The sequence below is a fragment of the Delphinapterus leucas genome, chromosome 11 (assembly GCF_059928025.1).
Source record: "Delphinapterus leucas isolate spDelLeu-1000000601 "Yukka" chromosome 11, BTC_Dleu_Yukka2, whole genome shotgun sequence".
In the NCBI taxonomy this organism is placed as follows: domain Eukaryota; kingdom Metazoa; phylum Chordata; class Mammalia; order Artiodactyla; family Monodontidae; genus Delphinapterus; species Delphinapterus leucas.
In genome coordinates, this window is record NC_143139.1 from 29,374,977 (window position 1) to 29,389,043 (window position 14,067).

The following is a 14,067-nucleotide window of genomic DNA, read 5'->3' on the forward strand; positions in this document are numbered from 1 at the left end:
CGGCATTCACGCTGCCTTGAAGACACCTGACACTCCCTGCCCTTGACAGGCCTGGAAACCCTGTAAGAGTGCTTCGGGAAAAAATATGAGTCGGCTCTGTGTAAAGCATGTGCTTCATTGTCCGCGGTTGGGGTCCGCCTGACCAGCTCTAGAGCTAAAGGGAATCTCAATGTGAAAAGTTGCCTCCAGGTTAGGTCCCTAGTAGCCGTGCAGAAAGCGAGGCAGGCAGCTGTTTCCATGAGTTCTTAGTCGCTTATATGTTTACTTTCAAGGAAGCAGTCTTTTCAGGACTCCTAATCCTCTCGGGTATGCATCAGTTTCCCTCCGAGTTCACTGAGTACCTCCAGACCCCTGTGGGCCGGCTGTGCAACTTCGAGGCCCATTGGTTGATCCCTCGGAGGCCCTCTGTGCGTGCCGAGTGATGGGCAACATTCTGTACGTTCCTTGAGGAACGCTACATTTCCAGAGTCCTCGAACAGCCTCAGGACAACACTTCTGGTGAGTCCGACTTTTCCATGGCCCTTGTGTGAGCTGCCCTGAGAAAACACTGTGCTTTGCATACTTCGAGGAACTCGTGGCTGAAGTCACTCTGCTCGAGGAGGAAGTCAGCATCTTACCATGCAGTGTCGCTAACGGCACACCCAGCATGAACACAGGCCTGTAAGAAAGGCCCTGATTTTCCGAGCAGAAACGGAGGCGTGAAGCAGTTTCCAGGAGGCGGTGGCCTCGGCTCTGGGTACCGTCAACGGCAGGAGAGTCTTCTGGACACCTACGAGGCTGTCGTGGACACCCTGCTCACGGCAGGAACACTGAGTGTCGCCAGGCCCACCTGGGTCTGCTAAGCAACATCCAGGCCCGTAGCTCTTTAGAGCCCCTCTCAGTACGCGGAACGTAGGGAAACGCACTGCACTTTCTTTGGGAGCAGCTTAATTTCCTCAGCACTCATACACGTTCACGAACACCGTTCTGGCACATCCCACACGGCGTCGAAGTCTTTCGCATTACCCTAGGCTGAGCTGAACTCTGAGAAACCCTCGGCTTCGCATTCCACCTAGGACCTCCTGCCTGAAGTCACCGTGCCTCCCAGAGATAGTCGGCTTGCGTTCTTACTGCAATTGAAGTCCCGTTCTTCCTGTGGCACTGCAGGCTTTTGAATAGCGCCAGGCCCAGAGGAGCAGCTGCGGCGTTCCTTGGTTGGGGCAGTTCGCTTGATGCAGAACACCCCACTTCGAGAAGTTGATTCGGGGAAGGAAACACAGGGTAAGCTGTGTCTCTTTGGGCTTGTGAGAAAGCACAGGGGTGTATGCTGAGTGTGCCCATGGAAACGGGGGCCTGCTGGAGCTAGCCTTGCTTTCCCATTTTGAAGGCTGCATTCACGCTGCCTTGAAGACACCTGACACTCCCTGATCTTGACAGGCCTGTAAACCCTGTAAGAGTGCTTCGGGAAAAAATATGAGTGTGCTCTGTGTAAAGCAGGTGCTTCATTGGCCGCTGTTGGGGTCCGCCTAACCAGCTCTCGAGCTAAGGGAATCTCAACGTGAAAAGTTGCCTCCAGGTTAGGCCCTTAGTAGCCGTGCAGAAAGGGAGGCAGGCAGCTGTTTCCATGAGTTCTTAGTCGCTTATATGTTTACTTTCAAGGAAGTACTCTTTTCAGGACTCCTAAGCCTCTCGGGTATGCATCACTTTCCCTCCGAGTTCACTGAGTACCTCCAGACCCCTGTGGGCCGGCTGTGCAACTTCGAGGCCCATTGGTTGATCCCTCGGAGGCCCTCTGTGCGTGCCGAGTGATGGGCAACACACTGTACGTTCCTTGAGGAGAGCTACATTTCCAGAGTCCTCGAACAGCCTCAGGACAACACTTCTGGTGAGTCCGACTATGCCATGGCCCTTGTTTGAGCTGCCATGAGAAAACACTGTGCTTTGCATACTTCGAGGAACTCGTGGCTGAAGTCACTCTATTCGAGGAGGAAGTCAGCATCTTACCATGCAGTGTCGCTAACGGCACACCCAGCATGAACACAAGCCTGGAAGTAAGGCCCTGATTTTCCGAGCAGAAACGGAGGCATGCAGCAGTTTCCAGGAGGCGGTGGCCTCGGCTCTGGGTACCTTCAACGGTAGCAGAGTCTTCTGGACACCTAGGAGGCTGGCGTGGGCACCCTGCTCCCGGCAGGAACACTGAGTGTCGCCAGGCCCACCTGGGTCTGCTAAGCAACATCCAGGCCCGTAGCTCTTTAGAGCCCCTCTGTGTACGCGGAGCGTAGGGAAACGCACTGCACTCTCTTTGGCAGCAGCTTAATTTCCTCAGCACTCACACACGTTCACGAACACCGTTCTGGCACATCCCACACGGCGTCGAAGTCTTTCGCATTGCCCTAGGCTGAGCTGAATTCTGAGAAACCCTCGGCTTCGCATTCCACCTAGGACCTCCTGCCTGAAGTCACCGTGCCTCCCAGAGATAGTCGGCTTGCGTTCTTACTGCAATTTAAGTCCCGTTCTTCCTGTGGCACTGCAGGCTTTTGAATAGCGCCAGGCCCAGAGGAGCAGCTGCGGCGTTCCTTGGTTGGGGCAGTTCGCTTAATGCAGAACACCCCACTTCGAGAAGTTGATTCGGGGAAGGAAACACAGGGTAACCTGTGTCTCTTTGGGCTTGTTAGAAAGCACAGGGGTGTATGCTGAGTGTACCCATGGAAACAGGGGCCTGCTGGAGCTAGCGTTGCTTTCCCATTTTGAAGGCTGCATTCACGCTGCCTTGAAGACACCTGACACTCCCTGCCCTTGACAGGCCTGGAAACCCTGTAAGAGTGCTTCGGGAAAAAAAATGAGTCGGCTCTGTGTAAAGCACGTGCTTCATTGTCCGCGGTTGGGGTCCGCCTGACCAGCTCTAGAGCTAAAGGCAATCTCAACGTGAAAAGTTGCCTCCAGGTTAGATCCCTAGTAGCCGTGCAGAAAGGGAGGCAGGCAGTTGTTTCCATGAGTTCTTAGTCGCTTATATGTTTACTTTCAAGGAAGTACTCTTTTTAGGACTCCTAAGCCTCTCGGGTATGCATCAGTTTCCCTCCGAGTTCACTGAGTACCTCCAGACCCCTGTGGGCCGGCTGTGCAACTTCGAGGCCCATTGGTTGATCCCTCGGAGGCCCTCTGTGCGTGCCGAGTGATGGGCAACACACTGTACGTTCCTTGAGGAGAGCTACATTTCCAGAGTCCTCGAACAGCCTCAGGACAACACTTCTGGTGAGTCCGACTTTGCCATGGCCCTTTTGTGAGCTGCCATGAGAAAACACTGTGCTTTGAATACTTCGGGGAACTCGTGGCTGAAACTCTGCTCGATGAGGAAGTCAGCATCTTGCCATGCAGTGTCGCTAACGGCACACCCAGCATGAACACAGGCCTGGAAGTACGGCCCTGATTTTACGTGCAGAAGCGGAGGCGTGCAGCTGTTTCCAGGAGGCGGTGGCCTCGGCTCTGGGTACATTCAACGGCAGCAGAGTTTTCTGGCCACCTAGGAGGCTGGTGTGGGCACCCTGCTCCCGGCAGGAACACTGAGTATCGCCAGGCCCACCTGTGTCTGCTAAGCAACATCCAGGCCCGTAGCCCTTTAGAGCCCCTCTGTGTACGCCGAGCGTAGGGAAACGCACTGCACTCTCTTTGGGAGCAGCTTAATTTCCTCAGCACTCGCACACGTTCACGAACACAGTTCTGGCACGTCCCACACGGCTTCGAAGTCTTACGCATTGCCCTAGGCTGAGCTGAACTCTGAGAAACCCTCGGCTTCGCATTCCACCTAGGACCTCCTGCCTGAAGTCACCGTGCCTCCCAGAGATAGTCGGCTTGCGTTCTTACTGCAATTTAAGTCCCGTTCTTCCTGTGGCACTGCAGGCTTTTGAATAGCGCCAGGCCCAGAGGAGCAGCTGCGGCATTCCCTGGTTGAGGCAGTTCGCTTGATGCAGAACACCCCACTTCGAGAAGTTGATTCGGGGAAGGAAACACAGGGTAACCTGTGTCTCTTTGGGCTTGATAGAAAGCACAGGGGTGTATGCTGAGTGTGCCCATGAAAATGGGGCCTGCTGGAACTAGCCTTGCTTTCCCATTTTGAAGGCGGCATTCACGCTGCCTTGAAGACACCTGACACTCCCTGCCCTTGACAGGCCTGGAAACCCTGTAAGAGTGCTTCGGGAAAAAATATGAGTCGGCTCTGTGTAAAGCATGTGCTTCATTGTCCGCGGTTGGGGTCCGCCTGACCAGCTCTAGAGCTAAAGGGAATCTCAATGTGAAAAGTTGCCTCCAGGTTAGGTCCCTAGTAGCCGTGCAGAAAGCGAGGCAGGCAGCTGTTTCCATGAGTTCTTAGTCGCTTATATGTTTACTTTCAAGGAAGCAGTCTTTTCAGGACTCCTAATCCTCTCGGGTATGCATCAGTTTCCCTCCGAGTTCACTGAGTACCTCCAGACCCCTGTGGGCCGGCTGTGCAACTTCGAGGCCCATTGGTTGATCCCTCGGAGGCCCTCTGTGCGTGCCGAGTGATGGGCAACATTCTGTACGTTCCTTGAGGAACGCTACATTTCCAGAGTCCTCGAACAGCCTCAGGACAACACTTCTGGTGAGTCCGACTTTTCCATGGCCCTTGTGTGAGCTGCCCTGAGAAAACACTGTGCTTTGCATACTTCGAGGAACTCGTGGCTGAAGTCACTCTGCTCGAGGAGGAAGTCAGCATCTTACCATGCAGTGTCGCTAACGGCACACCCAGCATGAACACAGGCCTGTAAGAAAGGCCCTGATTTTCCGAGCAGAAACGGAGGCGTGAAGCAGTTTCCAGGAGGCGGTGGCCTCGGCTCTGGGTACCGTCAACGGCAGGAGAGTCTTCTGGACACCTAGGAGGCTGTCGTGGACACCCTGCTCCCGGCAGGAACACTGAGTGTCGCCAGGCCCACCTGGGTCTGCTAAGCAACATCCAGGCCCGTAGCTCTTTAGAGCCCCTCTCAGTACGCGGAACGTAGGGAAACGCACTGCACTCTCTTTGGGAGCAGCTTAATTTCCTCAGCACTCATACACGTTCACGAACACCGTTCTGGCACATCCCACACGGCGTCGAAGTCTTTCGCATTACCCTAGGCTGAGCTGAACTCTGAGAAACCCTCGGCTTCGCATTCCACCTAGGACCTCCTGCCTGAAGTCACCGTGCCTCCCAGAGATAGTCGGCTTGCGTTCTTACTGCAATTGAAGTCCCGTTCTTCCTGTGGCACTGCAGGCTTTTGAATAGCGCCAGGCCCAGAGGAGCAGCTGCGGCGTTCCTTGGTTGGGGCAGTTCGCTTGATGCAGAACACCCCACTTCGAGAAGTTGATTCGGGGAAGGAAACACAGGGTAAGCTGTGTCTCTTTGGGCTTGTGAGAAAGCACAGGGGTGTATGCTGAGTGTGCCCATGGAAACGGGGGCCTGCTGGAGCTAGCCTTGCTTTCCCATTTTGAAGGCTGCATTCACGCTGCCTTGAAGACACCTGACACTCCCTGATCTTGACAGGCCTGTAAACCCTGTAAGAGTGCTTCGGGAAAAAATATGAGTGTGCTCTGTGTAAAGCAGGTGCTTCATTGGCCGCTGTTGGGGTCCGCCTAACCAGCTCTCGAGCTAAGGGAATCTCAACGTGAAAAGTTGCCTCCAGGTTAGGCCCTTAGTAGCCGTGCAGAAAGGGAGGCAGGCAGCTGTTTCCATGAGTTCTTAGTCGCTTATATGTTTACTTTCAAGGAAGTACTCTTTTCAGGACTCCTAAGCCTCTCGGGTATGCATCACTTTCCCTCCGAGTTCACTGAGTACCTCCAGACCCCTGTGGGCCGGCTGTGCAACTTCGAGGCCCATTGGTTGATCCCTCGGAGGCCCTCTGTGCGTGCCGAGTGATGGGCAACACACTGTACGTTCCTTGAGGAGAGCTACATTTCCAGAGTCCTCGAACAGCCTCAGGACAACACTTCTGGTGAGTCCGACTATGCCATGGCCCTTGTTTGAGCTGCCATGAGAAAACACTGTGCTTTGCATACTTCGAGGAACTCGTGGCTGAAGTCACTCTATTCGAGGAGGAAGTCAGCATCTTACCATGCAGTGTCGCTAACGGCACACCCAGCATGAACACAAGCCTGGAAGTAAGGCCCTGATTTTCCGAGCAGAAACGGAGGCATGCAGCAGTTTCCAGGAGGCGGTGGCCTCGGCTCTGGGTACCTTCAACGGTAGCAGAGTCTTCTGGACACCTAGGAGGCTGGCGTGGGCACCCTGCTCCCGGCAGGAACACTGAGTGTCGCCAGGCCCACCTGGGTCTGCTAAGCAACATCCAGGCCCGTAGCTCTTTAGAGCCCCTCTGTGTATGCGGAGCGTAGGGAAACGCACTGCACTCTCTTTGGCAGCAGCTTAATTTCCTCAGCACTCACACACGTTCACGAACACCGTTCTGGCACATCCCACACGGCGTCGAAGTCTTTCGCATTGCCCTAGGCTGAGCTGAACTCTGAGAAACCCTCGGCTTCGCATTCCACCTAGGACCTCCTGCCTGAAGTCACCGTGCCTCCCAGAGATAGTCGGCTTGCGTTCTTACTGCAATTTAAGTCCCGTTCTTCCTGTGGCACTGCAGGCTTTTGAATAGCGCCAGGCCCAGAGGAGCAGCTGCGGCGTTCCTTGGTTGGGGCAGTTCGCTTGATGCAGAACACCCCACTTCGAGAAGTTGATTCGGGGAAGGAAACACAGGGTAACCTGTGTCTCTTTGGGCTTGTGAGAAAGCACAGGGGTGTATGCTGAGTGTGCCCATGGAAACGGGGGACTGCTGGAGCTAGCCTTGCTTTCCCATTTTGAAGGCTGCATTGACGCTGCCTTGAAGACACCTGACACTCCCTGCCCTTGACAGGCCTGGAAACCCTGTAAGAGTGCTTCGGGAAAAAAAATGAGTCTGCTCTGTGTAAAGCACGTGCTTCATTGTCCGCGGTTGGGGTCCGCCTGACCAGCTCTAGAGCTAAAGGGAATCTCAACGTGAAAAGTTGCCTCCAGGTTAGATCCCTAGTAGCCGTGCAGAAAGGGAGGCAGGCAGCTGTTTCCATGAGTTCTTAGTTGCTTATATGTTTACTTTCAAGGAAGTAGACTTTTTAGGACTCCTAAGCCTCTCGGGTATGCATCACTTTCCCTCCGAGTTCACTGAGTACCTCCAGACCCCTGTGGGCCGGCTGTGCAACTTCGAGGCCCATTGGTTGATCCCTCGGAGGCACTCTGTGCGTGCCGAGTGATGGGCAATACACTGTACGTTCCTTGAGGAGAGCTACATTTCCAGAGTCGTCGAACATCCTCAGGACAACACTTCTGGTGAGTCCGACTTTGACATGGCCCTTGTGTGAGCTGCCATGAGAAAACACTGTGCTTTGAATACTTCGGGGAACTCGTGGCTGAAACTCTGCTCGATGAGGAAGTCAGCATCTTGCCATGCAGTGTCGCTAACGGCACACCCAGCATGAACACAGGCCTGGAAGTACGGCCCTGATTTTACGTGCAGAAGCGGAGGCGTGCAGCTGTTTCCAGGAGGCGGTGGCCTCGGCTCTGGGTACATTCAACGGCAGCAGAGTTTTCTGGCCACCTAGGAGGCTGGTGTGGGCACCCTGCTCCCGGCAGGAACACTGAGTATCGCCAGGCCCACCTGTGTCTGCTAAGCAACATCCAGGCCCGTAGCCCTTTAGAGCCCCTCTGTGTACGCCGAGCGTAGGGAAACGCACTGCACTCTCTTTGGGAGCAGCTTAATTTCCTCAGCACTCGCACACGTTCACGAACACAGTTCTGGCACGTCCCACACGGCTTCGAAGTCTTACGCATTGCCCTAGGCTGAGCTGAACTCTGAGAAACCCTCGGCTTCGCATTCCACCTAGGACCTCCTGCCTGAAGTCACCGTGCCTCCCAGAGATAGTCGGCTTGCGTTCTTACTGCAATTTAAGTCCCGTTCTTCCTGTGGCACTGCAGGCTTTTGAATAGCGACAGGCCCAGAGGAGCAGCTGCGGCATTCCCTGGTTGAGGCAGTTCGCTTGATGCAGAACACCCCACTTCGAGAAGTTGATTCGGGGAAGGAAACACAGGGTAACCTGTGTCTCTTTGGGCTTGATAGAAAGCACAGGGGTGTATGCTGAGTGTGCCCATGAAAATGGGGCCTGCTGGAACTAGCCTTGCTTTCCCATTTTGAAGGCGGCATTCACGCTGCCTTGAAGACACCTGACACTCCCTGCCCTTGACAGGCCTGGAAACCCTGTAAGAGTGCTTCGGGAAAAAATATGAGTCGGCTCTGTGTAAAGCATGTGCTTCATTGTCCGCGGTTGGGGTCCGCCTGACCAGCTCTAGAGCTAAAGGGAATCTCAATGTGAAAAGTTGCCTCCAGGTTAGGTCCCTAGTAGCCGTGCAGAAAGCGAGGCAGGCAGCTGTTTCCATGAGTTCTTAGTCGCTTATATGTTTACTTTCAAGGAAGCAGTCTTTTCAGGACTCCTAATCCTCTCGGGTATGCATCAGTTTCCCTCCGAGTTCACTGAGTACCTCCAGACCCCTGTGGGCCGGCTGTGCAACTTCGAGGCCCATTGGTTGATCCCTCGGAGGCCCTCTGTGCGTGCCGAGTGATGGGCAACATTCTGTACGTTCCTTGAGGAACGCTACATTTCCAGAGTCCTCGAACAGCCTCAGGACAACACTTCTGGTGAGTCCGACTTTTCCATGGCCCTTGTGTGAGCTGCCCTGAGAAAACACTGTGCTTTGCATACTTCGAGGAACTCGTGGCTGAAGTCACTCTGCTCGAGGAGGAAGTCAGCATCTTACCATGCAGTGTCGCTAACGGCACACCCAGCATGAACACAGGCCTGTAAGAAAGGCCCTGATTTTCCGAGCAGAAACGGAGGCGTGAAGCAGTTTCCAGGAGGCGGTGGCCTCGGCTCTGGGTACCGTCAACGGCAGGAGAGTCTTCTGGACACCTAGGAGGCTGTCGTGGACACCCTGCTCCCGGCAGGAACACTGAGTGTCGCCAGGCCCACCTGGGTCTGCTAAGCAACATCCAGGCCCGTAGCTCTTTAGAGCCCCTCTCAGTACGCGGAACGTAGGGAAACGCACTGCACTCTCTTTGGGAGCAGCTTAATTTCCTCAGCACTCATACACGTTCACGAACACCGTTCTGGCACATCCCACACGGCGTCGAAGTCTTTCGCATTACCCTAGGCTGAGCTGAACTCTGAGAAACCCTCGGCTTCGCATTCCACCTAGGACCTCCTGCCTGAAGTCACCGTGCCTCCCAGAGATAGTCGGCTTGCGTTCTTACTGCAATTGAAGTCCCGTTCTTCCTGTGGCACTGCAGGCTTTTGAATAGCGCCAGGCCCAGAGGAGCAGCTGCGGCGTTCCTTGGTTGGGGCAGTTCGCTTGATGCAGAACACCCCACTTCGAGAAGTTGATTCGGGGAAGGAAACACAGGGTAAGCTGTGTCTCTTTGGGCTTGTGAGAAAGCACAGGGGTGTATGCTGAGTGTGCCCATGGAAACGGGGGCCTGCTGGAGCTAGCCTTGCTTTCCCATTTTGAAGGCTGCATTCACGCTGCCTTGAAGACACCTGACACTCCCTGATCTTGACAGGCCTGTAAACCCTGTAAGAGTGCTTCGGGAAAAAATATGAGTGTGCTCTGTGTAAAGCAGGTGCTTCATTGGCCGCTGTTGGGGTCCGCCTAACCAGCTCTCGAGCTAAGGGAATCTCAACGTGAAAAGTTGCCTCCAGGTTAGGCCCTTAGTAGCCGTGCAGAAAGGGAGGCAGGCAGCTGTTTCCATGAGTTCTTAGTCGCTTATATGTTTACTTTCAAGGAAGTACTCTTTTCAGGACTCCTAAGCCTCTCGGGTATGCATCACTTTCCCTCCGAGTTCACTGAGTACCTCCAGACCCCTGTGGGCCGGCTGTGCAACTTCGAGGCCCATTGGTTGATCCCTCGGAGGCCCTCTGTGCGTGCCGAGTGATGGGCAACACACTGTACGTTCCTTGAGGAGAGCTACATTTCCAGAGTCCTCGAACAGCCTCAGGACAACACTTCTGGTGAGTCCGACTATGCCATGGCCCTTGTTTGAGCTGCCATGAGAAAACACTGTGCTTTGCATACTTCGAGGAACTCGTGGCTGAAGTCACTCTATTCGAGGAGGAAGTCAGCATCTTACCATGCAGTGTCGCTAACGGCACACCCAGCATGAACACAAGCCTGGAAGTAAGGCCCTGATTTTCCGAGCAGAAACGGAGGCATGCAGCAGTTTCCAGGAGGCGGTGGCCTCGGCTCTGGGTACCTTCAACGGTAGCAGAGTCTTCTGGACACCTAGGAGGCTGGCGTGGGCACCCTGCTCCCGGCAGGAACACTGAGTGTCGCCAGGCCCACCTGGGTCTGCTAAGCAACATCCAGGCCCGTAGCTCTTTAGAGCCCCTCTGTGTATGCGGAGCGTAGGGAAACGCACTGCACTCTCTTTGGGAGCAGCTTAATTTCCTCAGCACTCACACACGTTCACGAACACCGTTCTGGCACATCCCACACGGCGTCGAAGTCTTTCGCATTGCCCTAGGCTGAGCTGAATTCTGAGAAACCCTCGGCTTCGCATTCCACCTAGGACCTCCTGCCTGAAGTCACCGTGCCTCCCAGAGATAGTCGGCTTGCGTTCTTACTGCAATTTAAGTCCCGTTCTTCCTGTGGCACTGCAGGCTTTTGAATAGCGCCAGGCCCAGAGGAGCAGCTGCGGCGTTCCTTGGTTGGGGCAGTTCGCTTAATGCAGAACACCCCACTTCGAGAAGTTGATTCGGGGAAGGAAACACAGGGTAACCTGTGTCTCTTTGGGCTTGTTAGAAAGCACAGGGGTGTATGCTGAGTGTACCCATGGAAACAGGGGCCTGCTGGAGCTAGCGTTGCTTTCTCATTTTGAAGGCTGCATTCACGCTGCCTTGAAGACACCTGACACTCCCTGCCCTTGACAGGCCTGGAAACCCTGTAAGAGTGCTTCGGGAAAAAAAATGAGTCGGCTCTGTGTAAAGCACGTGCTTCATTGTCCGCGGTTGGGGTCCGCCTGACCAGCTCTAGAGCTAAAGGCAATCTCAACGTGAAAAGTTGCCTCCAGGTTAGATCCCTAGTAGCCGTGCAGAAAGGGAGGCAGGCAGTTGTTTCCATGAGTTCTTAGTCGCTTATATGTTTACTTTCAAGGAAGTACTCTTTTTAGGACTCCTAAGCCTCTCGGGTATGCATCAGTTTCCCTCCGAGTTCACTGAGTACCTCCAGACCCCTGTGGGCCGGCTGTGCAACTTCGAGGCCCATTGGTTGATCCCTCGGAGGCCCTCTGTGCGTGCCGAGTGATGGGCAACACACTGTACGTTCCTTGAGGAGAGCTACATTTCCAGAGTCCTCGAACAGCCTCAGGACAACACTTCTGGTGAGTCCGACTTTGCCATGGCCCTTTTGTGAGCTGCCATGAGAAAACACTGTGCTTTGAATACTTCGGGGAACTCGTGGCTGAAACTCTGCTCGATGAGGAAGTCAGCATCTTGCCATGCAGTGTCGCTAACGGCACACCCAGCATGAACACAGGCCTGGAAGTACGGCCCTGATTTTACGTGCAGAAGCGGAGGCGTGCAGCTGTTTCCAGGAGGCGGTGGCCTCGGCTCTGGGTACATTCAACGGCAGCAGAGTTTTCTGGCCACCTAGGAGGCTGGTGTGGGCACCCTGCTCCCGGCAGGAACACTGAGTATCGCCAGGCCCACCTGTGTCTGCTAAGCAACATCCAGGCCCGTAGCCCTTTAGAGCCCCTCTGTGTACGCCGAGCGTAGGGAAACGCACTGCACTCTCTTTGGGAGCAGCTTAATTTCCTCAGCACTCGCACACGTTCACGAACACAGTTCTGGCACGTCCCACACGGCTTCGAAGTCTTACGCATTGCCCTAGGCTGAGCTGAACTCTGAGAAACCCTCGGCTTCGCATTCCACCTAGGACCTCCTGCCTGAAGTCACCGTGCCTCCCAGAGATAGTCGGCTTGCGTTCTTACTGCAATTTAAGTCCCGTTCTTCCTGTGGCACTGCAGGCTTTTGAATAGCGCCAGGCCCAGAGGAGCAGCTGCGGCATTCCCTGGTTGAGGCAGTTCGCTTGATGCAGAACACCCCACTTCGAGAAGTTGATTCGGGGAAGGAAACACAGGGTAACCTGTGTCTCTTTGGGCTTGATAGAAAGCACAGGGGTGTATGCTGAGTGTGCCCATGAAAATGGGGCCTGCTGGAACTAGCCTTGCTTTCCCATTTTGAAGGCGGCATTCACGCTGCCTTGAAGACACCTGACACTCCCTGCCCTTGACAGGCCTGGAAACCCTGTAAGAGTGCTTCGGGAAAAAATATGAGTCGGCTCTGTGTAAAGCATGTGCTTCATTGTCCGCGGTTGGGGTCCGCCTGACCAGCTCTAGAGCTAAAGGGAATCTCAATGTGAAAAGTTGCCTCCAGGTTAGGTCCCTAGTAGCCGTGCAGAAAGCGAGGCAGGCAGCTGTTTCCATGAGTTCTTAGTCGCTTATATGTTTACTTTCAAGGAAGCAGTCTTTTCAGGACTCCTAATCCTCTCGGGTATGCATCAGTTTCCCTCCGAGTTCACTGAGTACCTCCAGACCCCTGTGGGCCGGCTGTGCAACTTCGAGGCCCATTGGTTGATCCCTCGGAGGCCCTCTGTGCGTGCCGAGTGATGGGCAACATTCTGTACGTTCCTTGAGGAACGCTACATTTCCAGAGTCCTCGAACAGCCTCAGGACAACACTTCTGGTGAGTCCGACTTTTCCATGGCCCTTGTGTGAGCTGCCCTGAGAAAACACTGTGCTTTGCATACTTCGAGGAACTCGTGGCTGAAGTCACTCTGCTCGAGGAGGAAGTCAGCATCTTACCATGCAGTGTCGCTAACGGCACACCCAGCATGAACACAGGCCTGTAAGAAAGGCCCTGATTTTCCGAGCAGAAACGGAGGCGTGAAGCAGTTTCCAGGAGGCGGTGGCCTCGGCTCTGGGTACCGTCAACGGCAGGAGAGTCTTCTGGACACCTAGGAGGCTGTCGTGGACACCCTGCTCCCGGCAGGAACACTGAGTGTCGCCAGGCCCACCTGGGTCTGCTAAGCAACATCCAGGCCCGTAGCTCTTTAGAGCCCCTCTCAGTACGCGGAGCGTAGGGAAACGCACTGCACTCTCTTTGGGAGCAGCTTAATTTCCTCAGCACTCATACACGTTCACGAACACCGTTCTGGCACATCCCACACGGCGTCGAAGTCTTTCGCATTACCCTAGGCTGAGCTGAACTCTGAGAAACCCTCGGCTTCGCATTCCACCTAGGACCTCCTGCCTGAAGTCACCGTGCCTCCCAGAGATAGTCGGCTTGCGTTCTTACTGCAATTGAAGTCCCGTTCTTCCTGTGGCACTGCAGGCTTTTGAATAGCGCCAGGCCCAGAGGAGCAGCTGCGGCGTTCCTTGGTTGGGGCAGTTCGCTTGATGCAGAACACCCCACTTCGAGAAGTTGATTCGGGGAAGGAAACACAGGGTAAGCTGTGTCTCTTTGGGCTTGTTAGAATGCACAGGGGTGTATGCTGAGTGTGCCCATGGAAACGGGGGCCTGCTGGAGCTAGCCTTGCTTTCCCATTTTGAAGGCTGCATTCACGCTGCCTTGAAGACACCTGACACTCCCTGATCTTGACAGGCCTGTAAACCCTGTAAGAGTGCTTCGGGAAAAAATATGAGTGTGCTCTGTGTAAAGCAGGTGCTTCATTGGCCGCTGTTGGGGTCCGCCTAACCAGCTCTCGAGCTAAGGGAATCTCAACGTGAAAAGTTGCCTCCAGGTTAGGCCCTTAGTAGCCGTGCAGAAAGGGAGGCAGGCAGCTGTTTCCATGAGTTCTTAGTCGCTTATATGTTTACTTTCAAGGAAGTACTCTTTTCAGGACTCCTAAGCCTCTCGGGTATGCATCACTTTCCCTCCGAGTTCACTGAGTACCTCCAGACCCCTGTGGGCCGGCTGTGCAACTTCGAGGCCCATTGGTTGATCCCTCGGAGGCCCTCTGTGCGT